At 30.9% G+C, this 20,236-nt stretch overlaps 1 protein-coding gene across 1 annotated transcript in view; it reads left to right on the top strand.

Moving 5' to 3' along the window:
* Positions 1 to 8,232: 8,232 nt before the first annotated feature.
* The window catches only part of LOC148283550 (uncharacterized), a 304,823-nt gene continuing 292,819 nt past the window's right edge, over positions 8,233 to 20,236 (top strand). Inside the window, exon 1 of the mRNA XM_088243686.1 lies at positions 8,233 to 8,985. The gene's annotated coding sequence lies outside the window, so the exon portion shown is untranslated. The remainder of the gene's footprint in view (positions 8,986 to 20,236) is intronic.

Genomic DNA, 20,236 nt, shown 5'->3' with positions numbered 1-20,236 from the left:
TTTTGAAATGTTCTTATGTATATATAACTATGGCAGCCGTAAATGCCCAGAAGGAGTTAGCTGAGCTCAATCTAGCTTTATTTAAAAATAAATAAACAGCATTTCAATACAGTCATGATTTAGATTTATTTTACACCACGCCGCTGATGATCAAGTCCTGTGTTTTGAAAAATAATTAACAATTAAAAATTAAAATAATTATTAGTTCTTCACTTTTTTGACATTCGAAATCTTGCAATAAAGTCGGACTCTTCCCACAAAAAATGGTCCGTTCGTGGTTTGAACAGTTTTTTTTTCGGTTTAGAATATACTCGATGATAAATTCGTCATCGGAAGACGAAAAATCAGATAAAATTGACATTTTGTGCAACTTTTCACAGATCGATCAATGGATTTCAACACTCACGACGCCTTTTTGACAGATGGCAGATCGCATTTAACTTTAAACTTAACTTTAAACGGCCCCCTAGCGGCCGGTTAAATAAAAGTAACTTTTTTGTTAATATTTAGTTCACTTTTTTTTATGGTACTTTAAAACCAATGAGGGCCAAAATTTCAGGGCTGTCCAATACTGATTTTAAAATTTTAAATAGAACTAATAAATCATTTATAGTTCTCCTGTCCCTTAATTTAATCAAATTTAATATATTTAATAAACAATCATAGTTACGAAATTCATTACGTATTCCTAATTTAAAATTAACATATCTAAAAAAAAAATTCTGAACCCTTTCTATGGTAATTTGGTGAGAGGCATAATAATATAATAATACCTACACCAACCCTATCCTTTCAACACCAGGTGTATCAGAAGGTGATCTTATCGTTTTTTCGAGGAATTTCTCTAAAAATAAATAATGAATAAAAATAAACTGTGGACGTTAAGTTGAACGATCCATTTTTTATACAAAGCGTTGACGACAAATTAATACATGGCGGCTACCGTTGTGTAATGCAAAGACGCCAGCCTCGCGTACGGAGGGCTCTTAGTTCGATTCACGGTAAATTCACCAAAAAAAAAATTGCGATTTTTGTCAAGCCTGGATGTTCTGTGCTGTAAATTCACCACTGTAACTGGACCTCCAGCAGCACAATCACAAATGACTATCGACGTGCTAATTAGCGGCGTGATAACAATTTTTCGCCGTGGTTGTTTGAATGAAACATCCGTGAAAGTTATTGATCGGGATTATTATATTTTTTTAATATTGTCATACTTCAACTTGATTCTTGGCAACACCTCATATTAAATGTCAAAATTCTAAATATTTACGTTTCGCAACGCATAATCAATCACATATTTGAATTTTACCGGTGTAAATATGGAGAATATTCCTAAACTGTAAGTAAAATAATTTGGTTTTATTTTTTTGTTCACAATTTATCATGCTATTTATTTGTTTTGAATCAAATTGAGAAAGCTATTAAACTAAACAATTGTTTAAGGCGTTTGGCGTTTTGCAACGCGACCGCGATAACTTCAGCGTGTTCATAATTGTTCGTTGTGATCGCTCAAATACTTAGCACGTTTTTTAGCACGTCGATAGTCATTTGTGATTGAGCCCCTGGAGTGCTGTGTTTTATTTGTGTATTTAATTTTTTACTTTGTGTCCGGGTGGACCAAAAATACAGTTATGTGTGTGAAATAGAACTGGAGTCCTCGACCAGTGCTTTTTACTCGATGGAACTATCAGGTAAAAAAATAGAATAAGTGAATCGAGTGGCGATAAGTCCGCTTTGTAGTGTAATGGTTTATGCGTTCGCCCACCGTGCTCGTAACATATTTCTTTTCTTATTCTTAGTGGTGGGGGTCAGTGCTATGCAAGCTCCTGACGTCACTGCGACCTTTAAAGTTCTATTGAGACGGGTCCGCGTGAATAGTTCTCGCCCTCCAAGCCCACGTCTATAAAATGCCTGGCTACTGTGTGGAAGGCGAGAGTTTACATTTCGCTAAATCTCCCCCTCCAAGCCCAGATCCGTTGCATATTATAAAAGGGAATATTTTAGAGAAGATAATGGGGAAGTTTAGGCATTAACAGGGCATATAGCCTGTCATTGGCTTGTTTCAATGGCTACTTAACACACTGTATAACATTCACTATTCAGCCTATGTTTTGAATACTATGACCAATTGTTGATTTGAGTAAAGTTAGTCTTGTGTTTATTTTATTTATCCAAAATTACACTAGTTTGAATATTTATGAAGTTATTAAGGCTTTTTAAGCTATGCCCGTGTCAAGTCATAATAATTAACAATAAAAATGCATAGTAAAATTAATTAGATTAAATTATAATGACAAGTGAAGCAATAGAATAATAATCTAAATCTGAATCGGGTTGTGGTCCTGTGGCTAGTATCTCGGACTCACGGACCAAAGGTCTGTGGTTCGAATCCCACTCTACCCCAACTTGATTCCCATTTTCTAATAGTGAGTTATTTACAACTCGTTGAAAATGGCCCTCAAAAATTAAATATTTGGGTAAATCATAAGAACGCAAATATATATATTTTTTATTTTTTTTAAATCTAGAAAAACAAGGTATAAGTAATAAATAATAAAATTCCAAAGAATACAATGCAAAAAAGATAATCAGATATAAGTATTTAAATGTAAATTATACAAATTGAGATTCATACGTAGTCAAATATACAAAATAATGGTATCATTAAAAACAACAAAATAATAGTAAAATAAAGTAGTATTAAAAAAAATAGTAGTAATATTGAAATCAATAGAAAAACAATATATACGAGTATATATAAACACAATTGAAATGATAATTGAGATATGGTTTCTAGAAACTCACTCTACTCTACATTAAGAAATATGTTAAATACTAGGACTAACAATAGACAGACAATTGACATGGACAATTCATATCAACAATTTAATTAGGAAAGTGGCGAAATTATCAAGTCTTTTTTTAAAAATCAAAAAGTATGTTTCAAAAACGGGAACAGGATATCAAAATGATATAAACAGACTACAAAGATAACAAAATAAAATATTAAAGTTAGTATATGACCTTCCCCATCTAACTGCAACTAGAGAACTTTTTAAACAAACTAAGCAATTAAATATAACTGAACTCTTTCAACTAGAATCATTAAAATTTATCCATAAATTAGCCACTAATGTAATTGTAGACGAAGAACTAAAACTTTTAAAAATTTGTAGTCAACATGGACATAATACGAGAATATCAGACAAATACCATACACAACTTTCTAAAACAAGACAAGGACAATCGAGACTAATAAACCAGGGACTGAAATTATACAATAAACTACCAGACAAAACTAAACAAGAGACTCAGACAAACTTTTCAAAAGATGTAAACAATATTATTTAGAACAACAGAGTATGAATAAAAAATGTTTTTATTATTTTTGCAAAATGAATGTAATAATCCGTTGGGGTTAATAAATAAATTTTCAAATAAAAAATTTAAAAAAAGAAATAAAAAAGAAATAATTAAAAAAAAGAACAGGAGTAATAAATAATATGCCAAATAAGAGTAAGTACCAAATCAAATAATACAAAAATTTACAATGAAAAAACTTAATGAGTCTATTGTTATTTTTGTTATGTGATTTATATCCATATTTTAAATATTTTATTCGGTCATAAAATGCTGCATAGGAAGCGCGTTTGCCTACCACGCAAAAAGTCTTGGGTTAAATTCCTAAATCGGTTGACAATAAATATATACCTTTTTTTGCGGAAGATAAGACGCACCCGAAAATTTATTTATCAATTTTGAAAAAAAAAATGTTTTGGATGATATGACGTATCGGACCATAAGTTTAATAAGAGTAATATAACATATATCATTATTTTTTGTTTGATATTTGTGTTTTTTTTTATTAAATAAAACTATTAAAATATTTGAAATAAATAAAAAAAATTGTTACGAGAGAATTTATGAACGAACTAGTGAAATGCGCGGGACTTTTTCTTTCGCGTGACGTCACAGCTCGGCACGCGACTTCGGCTACGCTCGACGGTCTTCGCGGGCGCTCGGGTGCCCTCGGGAAAGGTCGGTCGCGATCGGCCTCGTCGGCAAGGCTACTTCGGGGAAAGTTTGGGCAAAAGTGTCACAATACCGTAAGCGGAAAATAGTTAGAAAATGGGTTTTCCTCGATGTGAGTAATTTATAATACGTAAATTGTTTTTGGGTTGAATACGTAAGTAAGTATAATTTCTGAAGCTTTAGCATGTGATTCTAGAGTTAAACCCCAAGAGGAATTGAATTTTTGGGTGTCACATATCTTTAACTTTTGACGTCGTTCAATGAGCAGATTGGAACAAGATTTGTTTAAATTCATGTCTTCAAAGATTAAGATACACCCGAAATAAATTAGGTTTTTATTTATTTTTTGCGCCACAACCACCAGAAAGACCAATCACAGTGGATAATTACACCACAGAACACTCACACCCATTTTATGCAACGTGATTATATTTAAACCTATGACAAAATATATGCGTCTGTTTGTGTCACAAGAAGAATCAGCATAAATAATTATATAATTTTATTTTATTTTAATCACAAAAATTATTTTTATACAAAAAATAGTACATATGCCCAAAAGTTTTTCACAAATACACATACATTAATATTAAAACATGTTACAGAATAAGGAGAAAATAGAACATATAAAAAAAATTAAAATAAAATAACTTAAAAAATATTTAGGATGAGTAAATAAAGTGGAGGATTTGGTGAGGTATTTATCAATTCGGAACTAACTTATGTTAAATAAAATTAACATATTAAAATTAATGTAAATGATTTATTTAACAAAAAGTTGTTTTTTTGAAGACATAAAATTACGTATATTTGTAAAGAAATATTTTTTAGCAATTCCGCAAGTTTATGCGTTAGAGCGTTTTGCATCAGCACGCTTAAGCCAACTGAGATGGAAATTCAAATTGACCGTGAGTTAGAGCAAGATGGGTAAAATGTTATGTGTATAATCATTATTAAAGGTACGTGTTGGCGAATGTAAGAAAGTGTAAAGCTTGAGGAAGGTCAGGATTCAATTCTTAATTTAAAAATTTGAATATTACACCCGCCTGAATGATCTGTTATGAGATATGGACCGGAATTTCAACAGAGACGAAGTGATTATTCATCGTCATTATTCCCTTTTCCACGGGGTAAATGAAATCAATGGAAAGATAGCTAAGTATAAGTCTGAAATCTGAAAGTTTGATGGGCTCTGAAAAATAGTAATATCAGTTTAAAGACTAATTCTAGCAGTAGATTCATTAAACATTTGTTTCTGCAAGAATTTTTTCAACATAGCGTGTTTACTCAAAATGCTTAAAAATTTCATTTTTTTTCCAGACTTCCATCACATATCATATTTAGCCACCTAGAACAAAGACGGCAAAACGAGAAAATATGTTCGACATACCATATTTAGTCACCTTTCAGCAGACACGGCATACCATCTTTAGAAATAGAGCAATGGTCGAAAAAACAAGGTATTTTTGACATATTGTAAATAAAATTGCCGTCCGAATCAAAACGGCAAAACAACGTGTGTTTGACATATCATAAATTGTCAACCAGTAGCTCAATTACAAATTACTATCGACGTGCTAACAAGCAACGTGATAACAATTTCTGACGATGGTTGTTTATCTTATTCGCAATCACAATGGAACATCCTTGAACACCCAATATGAAATGTCAAAATATTTACGTTTTGCGACGTATAATCCTGCTGCGCAATCACATATTTGAATTTCACCGATGTAAATATGAAAAATATTCCAAAACTGCTATTTATATTTATTTATTTATAATTTTATGGAAATTTCATGGTGGAACTGCATTTTAATTAAAATTAAAATGCAGTTCCACCATGAAATTTCTGTAGAAAATCTATTATTTATTTTTTATTTATCATGCTATTTATTGCATTTAGCCGGCGGTTGGCAAGCTAAATGTTAAGAAAAGCAGTCGCCATGGTAATTGTAATTTAATTTCCACATTTTTGTATAAAATACTCCTTGCTTTTTTGCAAATGCAATGTATTGTATTATTTTTTATTGTAAACGCCGATTTTTCGCCAATGAACTGTATTTATTTACGAGGAAAACAAAAAACAAACCAAGACGCGTTGATTTATAACTGCAATAACTTAATCATGTTCATTATTGTACATTGTGATCGCTCAAATGCTTAGCATGATTTTTTAGCACGTCGATAGATATTTGTGATTGAGCTACTAATCTTGGTTCAAATATTTGTTGAAAAATAAGCATGTCCTCATATTTTCGAGGAAAACTGTGTTTTTCGTTCGAAAAGGCGTTTAAAAGTGGCAAAATGCATTACTTTGAATAAAAAGCAAATAATTATATAAATAAAAAAAAGAAAATATTTTTCACACATTCTTCAGGTTTTTCACCCAATGTAATAATTTTCTATGAAGCATTTTGCTAGTGTTAATTATCTAGTAGTCAAATCAAGTGCCTTTAAAGCCTAAAAAGAGACGCACTTATATGACATTCGTTGGTGTGACAGAGATCGAAACCGAGATGTCACACAGAGCATTTCATTTAAAAAGAGACAAACTTATGCGATTTGCAATGTCTACCGAGTAGTACGAGTATATTTAGCCATGACAGAAGTCGACAACATTTTGAAAATCACAAGCAATTTATTTATTAATTGTATAATGTAATTTTACAGGTATAAGATGTTTCTGTTAGATTTATTGTTTATAATTGAAGTATTTATTATATTTATAAAAAATAGCATTTGAGTAATTAAACGTGTTACATTTATTTATCTGTCGATCTAGGACATTTCATAATATATTTTATTTTTTTAATGTACTGACAAATTTAAATAAATTTCTTACTGTAACAACAGGTCTCGATCTTAAATTAAATAATCATTAAAATTTTAAAGTCCAAATGTTTGTAGACAAGGCCGGATTTTACTTCCTGAGGAGTTATCAATATTAAAATTATGCAATAGAGTCACCAGCCAGCCAATGACAGGTCATTGGGCGCTTTACGTATATTACGATGACACGATATTACGGAAATGGCGCTTAATATTTAATTTAATTTAATTTTTCAGACAATTTTCTAAACGTGGTGAATAATAGGAATCGAGTTGCGCTTGAGAGGGACTTCTGTGAAGATAAGCAGTTCATGCAAATTGTTTATGGCTAGTAATACTAATAACTATCGAATTTATACTATTACAAATGCTTTTGTTTTCTCAAATAAATAAATAATTTTGCCTTATCGAATTAACGTTAATAAACTATCTTAAGTATGCTGTGTTGTCCATATAAACAGCTATTTAAACTATATTGACGTGATTTAGCATTGGATACGAATTGAAATTCCTTTGATTAAATTCAACGAGTAGAAGAAAGTCATGTTTCGCAAAAATTTAAAAAACACCTGTCTTCTAAATAGATTATAACATCTATGACATAAATCCTTTAATAGTCTTAAATTCAAGCGGGGAAAAAAAATAATAAAAAAATGGAAAAGCCTCGAATCTATGGTCAACCTATAGTCCAGGCTAATCACATTAGTTAAGATTAGTAACTGGTTGCGCCGATATTATGTACTTATATATATATTTCATAAAATTAAACATAAAATTGACATATAAGGACAAAATATTGGCGCAACCAGTAACAATACATGTTAATTTTAACTTAATTCTTTATTGAATCTACAGGTATTTAAATGCAAAAAGTCTATTCCAAAACCATTCTTTGTATGAAAAATAAATATATTAAACTGAACCAAAATTATAAAATGCGTTCATAAGCATAGGTTTTCCGAGTGTGGAATACATTGTTAGTTCAATTACATAATGTATTCTGGTAAAGTATTAAATAAACAAATATTTATAAAATGCAAGTTTACTTCGACGATGTTTTATTATACTTATACACAAAATATTTTCTTTTGTAAATCATTTTTTATTTGTTAACAAACGAAAACGGCCCAGTTGTCCATCAAAAATAATAAATCAATGTACAGTGTTTTTAAAATTTAATTTTATAGTTAGGTTTAATATTTATTTCAAAATTGAAATTAATTTTATCATACAGTAAATTAAAGGTTGTTATTTTTTTTTTTTAATTTAACTATTTTGTGTGGTCGTAATTTCAATGCACAAAATGTTTACGACACCATATTTCCCAGCGATTGAAAGAGAACGGAATAGCGTGCAGAAGTTACCAGTTAGAAAGAGATGAGTGTACAGCCCAGCGTTACGAACCGAGCGGTATATGTTTAGAATGGAAGCGCGTTGTTCAAATCGGTTGTGTTTGGTTGAAAATGTCAGTGACTCTTTGTCTTCGGTGCGTGTTGGTCGTCGCCGGTCTGTAGTTTGACTCGAAGGATTAGTTTGAACGTCACTCGTCCTTGTCGCATTTTCCGACGTTTGGCGGGAACGATTTTCTCGCACATAACCTCAAAAAGCGGGCGTGCTCGAGAAACATTTTTGACAGTTGAAATTCGCGTTTTTCGCTCCTTTTTCGGAACCGCCAAGGATCGAGTGTTTTGTAAAGGATTTGAAGTGATTTTTTGACAGTTGCAGTGAATTTTGATGAAGAAAATTGTTGAAATAAAAGCGAGCGTGGTTTTATAACAGATGTGAAAGTAAAATAGCTTTCTTTTACGTACGAATACAACACTTTTGATTTTAACGCAAGTTTTGTAATAACGTAGAAATTTAACGTTCATTGCACAATTTCTTAACATTTTATTTAACTGACAACATTAATAACAAACTGCGTCTTTTTTACACCAAACATAAAAACATTTTGTTATTTTTGAAGTTTTATTGATTATATTTATGGCAGTGAGGTTTTTATATGTGATTGTGATAAACACGGGACTTTAGTGACAAGTTGTGAAATTTAAAAAAAAATTGTGTCAGCCATGGATTGGATAATGGATTAAAAAAAACATGCATATGCCTAAATAAGAGGTAAGTCGTATTTATTTATTTTTTTAATACAAGTACTAACATAAAATGGCATGTTCAAAAATATATGTATATTTCGTGCGGATTTTAAGACCCAATTTATACGTTTAATTTACATAAAATATACTTTTAATAATTATCGAGAAGGCTTTTAATAGTTTTTTAATTAAATTTGACATGCAAAAAGGTGTACATATTACAATTCAATACAGGCAAACAAACATGGAAAGATAGAAATAATATAGATTTTCAAAATTCTTCGTCGTTAAAATAAATTAAAATCGATCCTTCTTAAAAGTATGATTTCCAAACTTTAATTATTAACTATGTGCCTCTGGCGTTGATTAACTTACTAAATTATAAATTAATACATTAATACATTATGATACATTGCCTCTGTCACTTCAAAACTATTAATTTATTTTGTCTCGTATGCCGAAGTTACGTGTTTCAATATTTATTTTCTTTCTATATTTGCCAGTGATTTTTTTTGTTATATTTGTTTATATATACAAGGTTTTTTATTTTTTTTAATGACTTAATTTTTTATATACTTTGTTAACGGCAAGCCATTGAAAAAAAATATTTAAAAAAATAAAAAAACTAAAAAAATAATACGGTCAGTCGTCCACTTAAATTTTTTTTTTTTTTTTTTTTCACATAAGCATTCTTCTAAACAATTTTTTTAATTCCCGCCAAATTGCAAAAGCAGTTTTTTTGCATTTTACACAATAAAGCGACAGTTTAAACAATTTAAAGATCAAAAGCATCACATTCATATATAATGTGAATAGGTGTTTCCTCATCTGCACGGTAGAACCTGCATCTAGAAGATTCAGACAGGTTCATTCCAGCAAGGTGTTTATCCAATCTGCCTCACCATCAAAGTGTCCTCTGAGATATTCAAAATATTGTTGTAACTTTTTGTTTCAATAGTTAATTTGCGCATTTTAACAAAAAAGACAACAATAATTTTACTTGAAACTTTTTTTTACCTTAACTAGTTGTAACCATAGAATTAAGAATAGTCCAGAAGGAGCGTAGAATCATTTATTTATTTATTTATTAATGAAATCATACAGTCTTTATATAAAACAAGGTACAAAAGAACAATTTTAAAAGACCAATTACAGATTTCACACTAATGAATGCAGGAGGAGAGGGGAAAAATAATTTAATTCTAAAAAAGTAAAAATAAAAATATTACATGAAAAGTTCATAAAAGGAGAAGACATTGTAAAGCTACTCTACTTTCCTCCCTCTCTCTCTGCTTCCATGAACATTTCAATTTAATTGTAAAAAATCACAACCAACAATAAATTATTCGATGCAGGTAGTAAATGTAGGTAAGTATAAATTAAGAGTTGAAATCAAAATCATATTTGAATACATCGGGCTGTGTCTAATAATTCTCCCACTATGCCTCACTTTCGCCGCGCGCATTCTTTATGCCGCCGCGTAATGTTGCACGATGGGAAAAAAATATAATTATAACACAAATGTAAAGTTAAAAAAAAGCAATCTGTTGATTTCTCTAAAATTTTATTGTGCACGCGGAAATATTGATTGACACAACAGAGTAGATTAGCAAAGGGTCATTTAATAAGAGTAATTGAATTTAAAACTTAAAATATAAAACAAATTTTATTTTACAGATATTTTTATATCATGTTAAATAATATTTGATGTTTCAAAGATAGTGTCAGTCAAATGTCCACGATTGAGTTGTTTAATCCCAGATACAATTTTCACTAGTTCTCTCATTATATGAGCAAAGTAGGGTAAAAAAATTTACTACCTTGGCAACACTAACAAAATGTTCATTTTGTTTCTACGACAATCTGACATATGGAAAAATAATTCAATTTTTAAGTAATGCATTTGTTACATTCACATTCATTTGCTAATTACACATGAAATGTGATTGCATCCTGTTTCTTTAAGATCCTAGTAGTATTTCTACACTTTAAAAGGACACAACACGGCATATTTGAATTTAAATCAGTAGTTGCGTACTGAGCGACGCCTACAAAGAAGCTAATGGGTCAAAACGTAAACCTACTCATTTATGAGTAGTTTAGTCGCCTTCTGTTCGATGTGCGTATGTGGTTTCTGGACTATTCTTAATTCTTTGGTTGTGAATATTACAACAGAGATAACGAACATTTAAGAGAAGAAAATACAGAAGTCTGGGCGTATGATCTATTATTGGCTTTAAGTGGCCACTTTACACACTGTAACAATCACCATTCTGCCCCTTTTGAACATCTATATTCCTTCAATTCTGTTGATGTTTGTGAAGTTAAAGAGCTGAAAACTTTACTTGTGCGGGTGAGATTGGTCTAATTAAATTATTTCACGCGCATACTAGGCAACGCTTGAAAATATTTTTCAATTTTTAAACTTTTTTGACCAGGTGCATTTGCAACTATAATTTGAGTTTGTCCAAATTTATAGACAAAAACTGCAATCAACCCCCTGGGGAGCTGTTAATATTCATACATTACAACAGAGATGAAGAACATTTCAGAGAAGGGAGTATATAAGTCTAGACACCTACAGGGCTAATGACCTGCCATTGGCTGGTTTAAGTGGCCACTTGACACACTGTGTAACATTCACCTTTCAACAACTATATTCCTGCAATTATTTCATCTGTTGATGTTTGTGAAGTTAAAGAGCTGAAACCTTTATTTATGCGGGTGAAATTAATCTAATTGAATTATTTCACCTACATACTAGGCAACGCCTGAAAATCGTATTTTTCAAATTTCTATACTTCTTCATAGACCAGGTGGATTCATCAACAATATTTCGAGTTTATGTTCTTCATCTCTGTTGTAATATGTTAATATTAACAGCTCCCCGGGGAGTTTAAGTATCCATTTTACACTACTACATGTTCTTTTCTGTAAAATGTTCTTCACCTCTGTTGTAATATGTGAATAATCTGTACCCTAAAGCAGTGGTCAGCAAACTCATCAGTCAAAAGAGCCAAAGGTCAGCAGTTGAACAATTAAGATTTCCTTTGAAGGTCAAATTCCTTAATGTTTTAAACTGTTTCTTCTGTAATGGCAACGTACCCTAATATAAAAGTTTGCCTCCTCTACCTTCATACATCTTCTTATGCACGCACGCCGATTATTCCTACTTTTGACATGTCCATCTTCAAGTATTTGATGGACTTGATCGTGACATGTCTTTCTCAGCCTTCCCCGTTTTCTGCACCCATCAACATTTGTATCGTAGATCCTTTTAGCCGTTCTTTCGTTGTCCATTCGCTCTTCATGTCCAAACCAACGCAGCACCTTTGATTCTGTCGATAATGCATATCTCAGCCTGTTATAGCAAAATAAATTAAAAATAAAAACCGACTGAAGACTGAATCTGTTTTAGACAACACCCGCCGCAGAATAGCGTCTCTGTCTTCCTTGTTATGACTTATATCTTCGTGCTCTTTTTGTATCTGTATAGATGTGTTGCTGAATCGGCGGACATTCATTCTTCGCGTAGCAAGGATAAATATTTTTTGTATCAATATATAGCATAGTTATACAAATTTTACTTTCCTAATCGGGTGTGAAAATGTCCATTTCAAGATTACGAAAAATACGAATTCATCATTTAAAAAAATAAAAGAGATATATCAAGTCTAGTGTTACATCACAGCCACACAAGAGTTAAAATAGATGTAACACGTAAGCGCCAAAACGAAATTAATGTTTAAAAAAAGAACACAATTGTTTTTACCTCCAAAATGTTTTATTTCGTTATAATAATATGTTAATGTTCATTCAATTCACTTTCGTTTGGCATACATTTGAGATTTTTTCAACTTTCGATTTTAGCACGGGTCGAGTTGTAGCCTTAAACTTGTACATGTACGCCATCGCAATCAATTCTAAAGTTTAAAAAAATATTCCTAATATTTAAAGTGACTTACCCGTCTCTTCGTAAGGACACAAATGAGGAAGATCAGTATTTTTATTTATTTTTTGCTTGCAGAGAAAAAAAAAATTTTTGGTCATCGTATTATCATTGTTCTGTAATTTTTTTTGATTACTCCGCGCGTGACGTCACTAATTCTTTTCGCAGAGCTGTCCTGATTGGTGGGTTGGCTTTCCGGAAACCGGAAATCTATAACAACACTCTATCATTGGTTGATTTGAAAGAACTTGTGACTTCATTTAAAGTTTTTAATTTTCATTATTTTTTTCATATATTTTAGAGAAACTTCGTGGTACAATTAAATACTCTCATTTTTACCACTTACAAGGAAACTTTTTGTATAAACCTTAATAATAATAATAATAATAAAAATAAAAAGAAACATTAAAAAAATATGTGGATACATAGCGAATGCTCCAATTAAAGCTTTAAAATAATGTATATTTTTTAAATGTTCTAAAAATATTTGTCGCACAGGTAAATTATCCAGGTCAAATTTTACAATTAATCCACGTAATGATGTCATGTAAAAATAACAAGTATGGTTGCATTTTTAATTTGGGCTGTTTTCAATATTTCGCCAAATTGCATTTATGCAATTATTATTTGTCCTGCTTTAATTTTGAATGCGCTTGGCACAGTTATCCAATTAAAATGAAAATTATTGTTAATTAATAAATAATAATTGTAATTGTGTTTTGGGGACATTTCATAATATTAATATTTACAATGTCCCAAAGACACTACGGTTGTTTGCAATATTTAAAGTAAAACTAGTGTTACATAGGGCAGAAAATAGTAAAAGATTTTGTAGAGTTTCTTGTACAATAACCATTGTGTTTAGTCCGTTTTATTTGCTGTTTCTAGAATTGAAAATTGCGCTTAAGCATGTATGGTTTCGGCGCCATAACAGATAACGGGAATTTTATTGATAAAACGAGCTATTTTGCGACGACGCGACTGCTGACAATAAACAAAATATGATTATGCTATCAATGATCACATTAGATTAAAAAAAAACACCTAATTTAAAATCAAAATTTCAAGAAAAGAAAGACAAGCGTAAAACGAAAAAGTGCAGTGAAATAAATGAGACCGAGGGTAAAGAAAGAGACACAAGCAACAACCAATTCGCTTTGACAGTTGAAGCTGACAGTTTACAATATCACTGGCGTGGGATGTGCGCGGTAGCTCAATCACAAATAACTACCAACGTGCTGATAACCAACGTGAACGAACAATTTCTCACCATGGTTTTTCATTGTATTCGCGATCACAATGCAACATCCGTGAACACCTAATATTAAATGTCAAAATATTTACGTTTCGCGGCGTATAATCCTGCTGCGCAATCACATATTTGAATTTCACCGGTGTAAATATGGAAAATATTCCAAAACTGCTATTTTTATTTATTTATTCATTATTTATCATGTTTTTTATTGCATTTAGCCGGCGATCGGCAAGCCAAATGTCAAGAAACGCAGTCGCCATAGTAATTGTAATTCAATTTTCACTTTTTTGTATTAGATACACCTTACTATTTTGAAAATGCAATACGTTATTATTTTTTTATTTATGCTTAATATCTAATAAAATTTGTTCATAACATATTAAGAACTAATATAAACTTTTAAAAACATTACAATTTTTAAAAAAAAATCTTAATAACACATTTTTTCTAATTAATTTGAAATATTTCGATCTCCTTTATTTCTTCAAATAACTCACTGTACAGCTTCAATCCCTCGTACAGTGAGTTTCGAGATTCTGTTTTTCTCCTCATTGGTAATCTTATCTTTTTTTTATCTTTTGTTTCATATGTATGACATTGTTGGTTAAATTTTATTATTGTTTTTATTTTACGTTGTGTTGTTTTTTATGAACAGTATATTTACGAGGAAATCAAAAAACAAAGCGACACGAGCGTTGACTTAAATATTTCAAACGCGTTGACTTGTGACTGCGATAACTTGAACATGTTCATTATTATCATATTACAACAGAGATGAAAAACATTTAAGAGAAGGTAATATAGAAGTATGATAATATATGCTTAGATCAGCTACATCTACGTCGAAAGGAAAAGTTATTAAACCTCTACGCAAACAGCGCACTAAATTCGGCGAACGTGCATTTGCTGTCGCAGGCCCTACGGCATGGAATGCTCTCCCAGCAGAAATCCGAAACTGTGAGAGTAAAGTGATATTTCGGAAGAAACTTAAAATCCACTTGTTCTCTAAACCATTTGAATAAATTCTTAGCATGTGGTGGAAAAGTAGTATGAAAAAGTACATTATTTTTCTTAAATTAAAAAGTTAAGGTTAAAATTAAATTTATATCTTTATATAATCACTTTGTAAAGCGCCCTTGAGGTATTATATTACGAAAATGGAGCTGAATAAGTTATCCATAATAATAATTATTATTATGATAATATGATAATATGATAATATAAATAATAAAAATATAAGTATGATAATATAAACAGCTCCCCTGGGAGTTGAATACAGTTCTTGTCTACAAAAATTCGGACAAACTCAAAATATTGATGTTCATTATTGTTAATTGTGATCGCTCAAATGCTTAGCATGATTTAAGCACGTCGATAGCTATTTGTGATTGAGCTACTAATCTTGGTTCAAATACTTGTTGAAAAATAGGCATGTTCTCATATTTTCGAGGTTTTCTAGTAACTTAATTTTTTCACATCAAAAACTCGTACGACTTTCGCTCAAAGAAATTTGTAATATGCATCTTTAAATAAATGCACCTTCTATAGCCACCTACAAGAAACGCCTGAAATATTATATATCCCCAGAATCCTGAACTCCTTGAAATTTTACTGCTTTTTTCTTAAATATATACTTCTATCTCTTCTCATTTCCTTGATTCCTCTTTCTCTCTCCTTCCAAACTCACTATCTGATCCCACATTCCTCATAATTCAAATTGTACAACATAATGTACTTAAAAAAATAATATTAATGTTAATATTTTATTATATTTAAGTACTCTCTTATGGTGGAGAAGGTTCAGAAGAAATTTCTTCGGTTTCTGTACATGAGGGAGTGCGGATATTATCCATGGCTTTATCCCACTGAGTTCCTCCAGGGTATGCTCGGTTACAGCAGTTTGAAGACCAGAAGGAATGTGTATTTAACTGCGCACTTCTTTCGATTGTTACGCGGTATTATTGACAACCCTGAAGTATGCGGAGCATTAGCTTTTACGTTCCGGATAATTACCTTAGACGGCGTCAGCATAGACTGTTTCACATTCCAATATACAGGACCAACCTGCCAATGGTTATACCTGTTGGAAGGGCTATCTCTATGTTGAACAATATTACTTTGGCCATTGACATTTTTCACGTCTCTGAGGGAGTTTTTCGTTACAAGATTCTCTTACTTTTTAGAATATTATTCTCTGGATATTATGAATACTTATGTGTTTTTTTTTATATATACCTAATTTTACCTAATTATTTTAATTATTTCTATATGTGTGAATTAAGATATTCCATTTTGTAATGTACATATATATGAATAAATAAAATTGAAATTGAATTGAAAATTGCATTTTTCCTCACATGATTTTACGCTATAGTATAGGACTCATCGGTCAACTCAGTGCAGTGTACACGAATGCATAACACAGATAAGCACCTAATTATGAATAAGTGTCACTGACTCTCGCATGGATGGTACTATATTTATAATTTTAGTATTCAGAAAGATAAGGGTGTATTAACCTGACAAAAATCCCGTTACTTTACGGTCTAAGATAACAAAACATACCCGTTTTAGGATGAGACACGCAGTATAGGATTCGAGTTTAAATTCGGTAGTCAATTATTTTATTTATTTCATTTTATTTTATTAACATAAACAGCTAATTAGCCTCTTACAAAAATTTATAATACTAACATATTTGGCTTAACATTAAAAAAAAAAAAACATAAATTTCCTTATACCCAAGATTTATAAAAAAAATTAAACCTAAAAATTATACAAGATTTATATTAAAAAAATTAACCTAAAATTTATACAGCATATTCAGTAGAAAGTTTAAATAATTCAAGAATAAATGTAAAAACAACATTAAATAATAAAACATTCTACAGTAATACAACAAAAAAATCATAAGTACTGTTTCATACAGCTGGGCAAAGTGAACAAAAAACTGTATGTATTATGAAATGCATGAATAAATAAATACAATTACCATTCGCCATTTTTGAAAAAGTTCAAAAGGTTTGTTCTATAGGAACAATACCCTACACTTAATATATCAGATACGTGGGAATAACTATTGCCGTGTTCATGAAGTCTGTTTAATACGTCATTACAAGTATACACTGTCCGTGATTTGTTGCTACAAAACGGTGGCACCTGTCTAGTCATTCTTCCAGGCACCCCGAAGTTGATGAGAGATAACAGTTCAGGGCAATCCCATATTGAATTTACAATTTCGAATAAATTTAAAAGGTCTATAATTTTTCTTCTATCGTTAAGATTTAAAAAATTTAATGTTTTCAGTAAAAAATCGTAATTTAAAAAGTCATGACTGATTCTGAGTTTAAAATCTATTTATTTTACGAAAATAATCTTAATATATCAAAAAAATATATCAAAATTTAAAATAATGGTCAAGACATATGTGATAAACAATTTATAAATTAAATATATTTGCAATGTTATTATTAGAACACACATAACAATATGTATGATATGTGTGCCCTATTTTAAGATTTAAATAAATAAATAAAATAAATATTAATTTACCAGTGATTATATTACATGCCAAGGTGAATTATTAAATAATTTTTTAATTTCTTAAATAGAATAATACTATTTTAAGAATAAAAAAATACTAAACGTTACAAATAAAATACCAAAAATGAATAATCAAATTCTTCAATTAGAAAAAAAATACAGTAAAAAAAATAATTGAAATTGGTGTTTTTGTTTGCAGGTTTTATATGAGTTTATTATGTTTAATACATATGTATTTAAGATATGTTTTTTTTTTTTAAAGGAAATATTTGCGTTCTTAATATTTACCCAACTACTTAGATTTTGGGGCCATTTTTAACGAGTTGTAAATAACTCACTATTAGACAATGGGAATCAAGTTGGGTTAGAGTGGGGTTCGAACCTCGGACCTCTGATCCGTGAGTCCGCAACACTAGCCACGGGACCACAGCCCGATTCAAATGTAAAATGTTTAATAATGTAAAATGTGTCTCTCGGCACGGGACACAGCGAGGTAACATTATCTTGAATGTAAAAATAATAATAAACACGAAAAAAAGAAAACATGCTTAAAGTAATTACGACACTTACTGAAAGTCAATAAAAAAAACAGTTGAAAAGCAATAGTAAAAGTAATTAAAAAATAATAAAAAACATGCCAATAATTAGTAATAATAATAAATATGTTTTGTTTAAGCGAGAAATCTAAATGAATGATCACAAGTCTAATTCCAAATATCAATAATAATTACTCTTGTTACAATAATCAACAAATTCTAGAAACACTTTCGATTTTCTCTTTACTTCGTTAACCAGTTTCAAGTCTCTGGAAAGAGTTGTTCTATCAAGCACACAAACGCCACATTATATATTTTACACAACCGCAAACCGCATAATTTAAATTGAAACACAGCACGGTAATAGCACCCCTCCACATACCCGAAACCGTTTTAAAGACCGAGGGTCTCAATAGTTGTAAATGGGGGCTAGATTTCTTACTATGTGCTCTGTAACTGCAAGACGTACTGTAATCATGCTCCTTTATTTATTTATTTTTAAGAAACAAACAGTCGACAATGATAAAGTAACATTTAAAAAATACAGTTTAAAGACAAAGTTTCTAAATAAGAATCATACATATTATTAAATTGTGTTACAACAAAAGGGCGTGTTTATGTGTATTAGTGTAGGAGTAAGTGTTCAGGTGTGTAAGTGTGAGCATCATTAAATAGTAAGTGGGATCGTATCGCAGCCAGAAATAATGAGTCTTAATTTATTTCTAAATAAATTTCGTTTATTTCTAAATAAATTAAGGGGCATGTAAAATATATCAATAGATGAATATAAAGCATTATAGTTATGCTGTGAACGTCCAGTTGCATTCCGCCGGCAACACTACTGACTAGTCCAACGTTAGCGTCCACGTCGCGAACCCCGGGCAATGGGAGTACACTCATAACGGTGTAATCACAGTAGATAACGAGAGGATGAAAGGCGATTTGGCGCCTCAAAACCAAAACCAACCAGCTAAGGGAAGGTAACCCCGACAGAAAATCCACCAGAGAAGGCAACGGTCATATTTTCCCAGGAACCACTACGGCGAGTACATCAATAAGCAATCGTCCTGGCTGCGAAATGTAAAATTAGCGCAGGACAGATACATATGCTTTCGCTGTAGTGATCGCCAACGTCGGGGGGACCGGGCAAGGCACTAGAAGAAGAAGATAGTTATTGCATTATTTTTGTTATTATTTAAATTAATTTTAATTGGAAACGAGGAACTAAAATCCCAACCGTCTATACGTTCTGTAGCTGCAAAACGGTCTGGGACTTTTATTTATTGTACAGCCTCCTTAAAAAAATCCCAAGTTTTTTTTTCCAAAAAAGTTTTTTTTTTTTATGATCTCAAAATGGAGTAAATATTTAATTTCTCGGACAAGCATCCCTTCCGCAAACCCCTACCCCTCCCCGACAAAAAAATGCGATAAAAACGTATTTGATCAACGAAGCGATATGCTCCGGACGCGGACAAGGGAAGCGGCTGGGTAGGAGAAGGGTAGAGGTTTGTGAAGGGACTGCTTGTCCGAGAAATTAAGGATTTACTACATTTCAAGAATACAATTTTTTCCATTCTTTTTTAAAATTACTTTTTGGTAAAAATTAATTATAATTTTTTTTAAAGCTTACCAAGAGGAATGTTCCTCTAAAATTTCGCGTTCTGGCCCTGAAAAACCGTGTATATATTTTTAACATCTACTTATTTATCTATTTATTTTTACAAGTCAACATAGATATTTAAACAGCAGTAAGAATCTTACAAACTATTTCTTCAATATCAAGTTTAAACTTGACTTTGCTTGTGTGAAAAATGTCAATACAACTGATCTGGTTTCCTAGACCGAAATCTTGGAATAGGTGAATCAATAGCATTATTTTTTGCAGCAATTTCTTGGCTTATTATTATTTATGAAAATGGCGTCTGACTTTGGTGAGTCAAATCGCTTCGATATCATAATTAATCAGCATAAAACTACTTTGTTTTCGATTTCA

This window comes from Micrasema longulum, unplaced genomic scaffold (genome assembly GCF_059751315.1).
Source record: "Micrasema longulum isolate JH-2025_06_02 unplaced genomic scaffold, ASM5975131v1 h1tg000224l, whole genome shotgun sequence".
NCBI lineage: Eukaryota > Metazoa > Arthropoda > Insecta > Trichoptera > Brachycentridae > Micrasema > Micrasema longulum.
This window is presented reverse-complemented; position numbering and strand designations above follow the sequence as displayed.